This window comes from Chiloscyllium punctatum, chromosome 37 (assembly GCF_047496795.1).
Source record: "Chiloscyllium punctatum isolate Juve2018m chromosome 37, sChiPun1.3, whole genome shotgun sequence".
Taxonomy (NCBI): Eukaryota; Metazoa; Chordata; class Chondrichthyes; order Orectolobiformes; family Hemiscylliidae; genus Chiloscyllium; species Chiloscyllium punctatum.
In genome coordinates this window covers 21,955,835-21,961,834 of record NC_092775.1, presented here as the reverse complement: position 1 = coordinate 21,961,834, position 6,000 = coordinate 21,955,835, and positions in this window count along the sequence as shown.

Below are 6,000 nucleotides of genomic sequence, written 5' to 3'. Positions count from 1 at the left end.
GTTAGGGGCAGCTCTCACATTACTATTATTTTATTGCTCCTCAATCCTCTTCCATCTGCTGGGGAGATGTAAAATTTCTCCCATTGTTACCAATGTGATGGATAAAGGTTTTAGGTAATAGGAAAAATAGTTGGATAGTAAGGTGTCCAAAGACACTGTCTTCATGCACATTCTGCCTTCCTCATTATCCTATTATGGAGGATAGTTTCCAGGCAGTAAATGACATTCTTACAAACAAAAAAACAAGTCAATGTTGAAAAGAAAACTGCAGCTTAAAAATGCTAGGAACAGGATAAAGTTGTGATGACTGTAACAAGGTCAGCCAGGTAGACCTTATAGAATATGGATTCTCTGATTGGAGCTGTTTATCTGGTCCAATCAGGGAGCCCTTGCAGACAGATAAGAACAGGAGTGTCAGGATTTGAGGTTTATCCTCATTTTCCTGAAAACCGGTTGAATGTTAGGGTTTGGGGCCTAGCTTTGCCATTCCTCTCCCTTGTAAAATTGCTGTTTTTTTGCATACAGCTGTTAATTGTTTTGTAAACTGTGTAATGTTTAATAAAATATTATAAACAAGAAAAGAAAGAACAGGAATGTCAGACATCCTGTCCACTCTGAGAGGGAGCTGTGAGGAAAATGGATCAGTGTTAAGGTCTCTCCACATGTAAATAAAGGGTGACTTGGTGACAGGATACCAGCCTTTGTAGTCATTTCAAAAGTTTTGTTCTTCCAGCAAAAGTAGTTGGATATGAAAAATGAAATAATATATTTTATAATAGGCAGGATTCCTATTTCCCACATATTTAGAACTACAGTATTTGAAATTTCTAATAAGGTTTCCTTTGTGTTTTCTTTAAATATAACTAGCCTCTGTTTCTTGAAAAGCTGTGCATTATACTCAGGAGGATGAAGTGTCATTGAGAAAGATTATATTAAATTTCTTAAGATTGTTTTGTTCGGCGTCCTATTTTCTGGTTGATTCTTAGAAAATCAAAGTGGCTTTTGCAATATTTCATTTCCACAGCCAGGCATCTTGAGCAGACTGATTTTATGGCACTATAATCTTATTTATACCTATTTGCGGCATGGGTCATTTTAAGACAATTATAACAGTGGCCAGAATACCCACTATATATAGCATTCACTTTTGATGGTCTACAGAAACGGATTAAAAAATAACGTTGTGTAAGTTAAGGGCAGAAAATTAATTTTGACATTCGGTAGAAAACTGAAGAAAACTTTGATTAATCAGTTGCATGTAATCAAGATTGACAAGAGGCTTCCTGGTGCCTGCAGATTTGTGACTCAATGTTTGCTTCAATGTTCCCCAGAGCTGATGCATACATTTTCCTGTGGCTCATTAAATATAAAAATGATGGAAATTATAGAGGTTCCATTATGGATCTTGCCTGCCTGTAGAAGATTTCAGATGTTGAACACTGCCATGAAATAAATATTTAAATCACATTTCATCTGGTTCCATCATGGCATCTCAAAGGAACCTCACCTTCTCTCAATTTCTCTGGATCCCATTGCGTAATTGTTCAGACACAAGCAGTAACTTCCTTGCGACTTTTCTTTATGTGCAAAGACAAGGTTTGTCAAGGCACATTCTAGGTAAAAACAATGAGTGCAGATGCTGGAAACCAGATTCTGGATTAGAGGCGCTGGAAAAGCACAGCAGCTCAGGCAGCATCCGAGGAGCAGTAAAATCAACGTTTCGGGCAAACGCCCTTCATCAGGAATACAGGCAGAGTGCCTGAAGGAACTGATTATTATCTCGACACCCTTCAGGCACTCTGCCTGTATTCCTGATGAAGGGCTTTTGCCTGAAACTTCGATTCTACTGCTCCTTGGATGCTGCCTGAACTGCTGTGCTTTTCCAGCACCTCTAAGGCAAATTCTATCTGTAACGTCTTGCCCTGGGTATTTCCTTATTGTGCTACCTCTACATGTATCCATTGTGCAACGGCGAATTTGAAAGAATAGTCAGACGTTCAAAGGTAACACGCCAGAACTATAGGGCTGATTTTTACCAGAAATTAGCTAAGAAATCAGTTTTGGCAAGAATCATGGAGGGTTTCACTCAGTGAGCTGGTGAGACTTCTCACACTATTGTGGGGCAGCAGAGTTGTTCAGTGGTTAGCACTGCCGCCTCACAGCACCCAGGACCCTGGTTCAATTCCACCCTCAGGCGACTGTCTGAGTGGTGTTTGCATTTTCTCCTTGTATCTGTGTAGGTTTCCTCTGGGTGCTCTGTTTACCTTCCACGGTCCAAAGATGTGCAGGTTAGGTGGATTGGCCATGTTAAATTACACTTGGTGTCCAGAGTGTGCAGACTAGGTGGATTAGCCATGGGAAATGCAGGGATAGGGTAGGAGAGTGGATCTGGGTGGGATGCTTTTTGGAGGGTCGGTGCGGACCCAACAGGCTGAATGGCCTGCTTCCACATTGTAGGGATTCTATGATTCTATTTTTGGAAGCTTGTCTTGTTATCTGTGCATCACACCACTATAGTGTCCTGCATGTCCCATCTCTCCAGGCAGAAGTAGTCATTGTTGCTGAAACCCCCCAGTATCCCCCGTGCTCGTGCTATATTTAAAATGCAGTTGTACGCCAGCTCAACTGTTGTCAGTACAGAGTTGCCCTGAACAGTTCCTTTGTCAGAAGTGGTCAAAGAGTTGGTAGATGGAATATAGCAATGGGAAACATGAAGCTATGCACTTTCTCAAGAAGGATAGAGGAACTGATTATTATTTAAATGGAGAAAGACTTCAGGACTTTACAACACAGAGGGATTTGGGAGTCCTCATGCATAAATCACAAAAAGCTGGCATAAATGTTCAGCAGATACTAGGGAAGGCAAATGGAAAGTTGGCCTATATTTCAAAGGGAATGGAGGATAAAAATGTGGAGTCTTGCTAGATGTATATGAGGCACTAGACAAACTACAATTGGAGTTTAGATCAGAGTGATGCTGGAAAAGCACAGCAGGTCTGGCAGCACCTGTGAGTGAAATCAGAGTTAATGTTTTGGGTCCAGTGACCCTTCTTGAGAATCCTTCCTTTGAGGAAAGGGTTGCTGGACCTGAAACATTAACTCTGATTTCTCTCTTCAGATGCTGCCAAATCTACTGAGCTTTTCCAGTAAGTTCTGGTTTTGTTTCTGATTTCCAGCATCCGCTGCTGTTTCAGTTTTTATACTGTGTAAGGGAACATGGTGGGTGGGGGAGTGGTTGGGGAGGGGAGCGAGTTGAGGGGGGGGGATCATGGTGAGGTGATAAAGGAAAGGAGTAATGGAAAGGAGTAATGTGGCAGGGTAGGGTAGGGGTAGAGAGGTTTGTCATTGACAGTCAGCACCAGATTTCATTGTGGGGCGAGGGAACAGAACGCAACTGTATCTCGCACAGAAAACTGGTATGTGTGGGGCTCTGGGGATGAAGTGGGAAGATGAAAAATTGAAAAAAAAATGGGCCGGCAGGAGCATGGGGAAGATCAAAACAATGGGATTGATAGGGAGCGCACAAGGATGAAGGGAATGAGAAGAGTTTGAGTTGTGGGGGTTGAGTCTCCAACATACTCGGTACACAGCAGCTGCTGTTTCCTTCCATCATCATCCACATTGAAAGTGAGGTTACGCTGGGCCTCAGGGCTGACTGTGGTCCACTCTCTGTTAGGTTATTTTACAGACTCCCTGACTCTGACTAACTCAAGCAGCTGACTGATCTTGACCGAATACCTGGTTGAATGCTGCCCTTAACTTATTGTGCCATATGCCCCTGACTGAAAGCTGTCTCCCGTGAGACTTTACTGAGGACTTATGGCTTTAGACTCTGAAGCATGGCCATTTGCTTATAGCACATGCAGTTTGTACATGGTGCAGTATAACATTGACATAACATGGCATCAAGCAGCAACGTGTCCACCCCTTGACTGCTGACTGCTGACAATCATGTTAAGCTGCCTGGCATTGTGTCTGCGCTAAACAGAACTATTGTGAACTTATAAGCTCTGGCTGAGGCAGCAAAGTGCAAAAGGTAAGGCTAACTAAGTCAGGGATGCTGTGAGCATCAAAGTAAAGTAAGTGAGTATTCAGAGAGTATGCAAGGTGTTCTGAGATTTACCTTGGTCCAGTCTGAGTTGGCTTGTCCTCTCTGTGTGCAAAGCATCCTGACAGCAGCATTGCAATGAAAGGTGCCAGTGTGCTCCCAAGTGCATCACTGAAGGGGAGACCTGTATTGTGAGTGTAGCAGAGATGTGTCAAGGGGATGCAGTGAAGCTGGTATGTATCTGGTGCCAACATCTGCAGGCAAAACTGTGGATGGCCACTGGTCATGGAGCAATCTCAAAATGTTGGTGATTGCTGTCCAAGATAGAGGTCCAGAATACCAAGCAATGAGCTGAAGTTGCCAAGTACCCACTCTGGCTTTCGTGTTGGGAATTGTTGCTGTCTACTTTATTCTGGGGAGGTGGGAGGAGCTGTTCACTGGCAAGATTCACATCTTGCTAATTAAAACTTCATGGATGAATCAGACATTTTCTCTTGATGTCAATCGTCTAATTTCTGCTGATCTCACCCCATTTTCCCACCTCATTCAGGTACTGGGGAAATTCCACCCATAGAATTGTAGAATGGTTACACAGAGCAGAGGAAGGCTGTTTTTTCCATCTGTTTCATGCTGGATCTCTGCAAAACTGTTTAGCTTGTTCAACAACCTGTTCTTTCTCCATAGCCCTGGAGTTCCTTTTCATTCAGTTGCTTGCCAATTCCCTTGGAAAACCTCCACCAAACTTATAGGCAAATGCCCTCCAGGTCATGACTATTCACCAAATTAAGATTTTTCTTCCAGTCACCTTTGCTTCTTTCACCAATCACCTTAAATCTGTCTCCCTTTATTCTCACGTTCTTCCAATGGAAATGATTTCTCTCCAACTATTAAGTATGGAAGTCTCTATCAATTCTCGCCTCACTTTTTTATTCTAAAGAAAGAATTATCCCAGGTTCTCCAACTGTCCACACAACTAAGTTTCTCACCTCTGGAACCATTCTCGTAAAGCCTTTCTGGAATATTTTTAAAGTCTTCACATCTTTCTTAAAATGTGATGCCCCAAATTTGACATAATGCTCCAAGTGATGCTAAATTAATGTTTTGTAAAAGTTCATTACAATTTTCTTGCATTTGTACTCTTTTGGAGGAACTTTACGTTCTCATCCCTGAGGTGAATTTGGAGGTACAGGATGTTTAATTGCCTGGGAATGTGGTTCATGGGGATCTTACAACATTCCTGTCTCTGCCCTGATTAAGTTGAAAGCAGGGAGGGTCATGACCCTTTCACTCCACCTCTAATTGAGAACCTAAAGGGGCACTAATGCTCTGATAATAGCCCTATCCTACTGCTGTTAGCACTCAACCAATGAAAAACTGGGAGCTCACCATTTGGGAAGCTTGAAAAGAGAGGGCTTCTGGTGTAAGAGTTGGGGAGTTGAAGGAGGAACCAATGCTCAAAGACATGTCATGCCTTATCGAGGGATACTGAGAAACAGGGAGTGCGGCTGCTGAAAGCCACCCCCTTCTTTTGTTACTAATCCCATTTTCTCATGACTTACCATCTCACCTACACTCATCTTCAGCCTCTAGTAGACACATTGCCATCAGAAGCCACTACTCCCATTGGTGCTCCCAATGCATACATACCAGTCCTTGATTGGCTGACAGATCTCAAGGGATAGAAATCTGTCTTTGGGTCTTTCATCCAAGGGAAAGCTTGGCATTGCCCACTTCAGTGTTAGAAATGGAAATGATTTCTCTCCAACTATTCAGTATGGAAGTCTCTGTCAAATCATGCTTCAATTTTTTTATTCTACAGAAAGAATTATCCCAGGTTCACCAACTGTCCCCATCACTGAAGTTCCTCACCTGGAGAGCCTTCTCTCTGGCTGTCCAATGAAATAGTATATTACACCTCGATTTATGATGGCCAGATCCACTGTGTCTTCTAA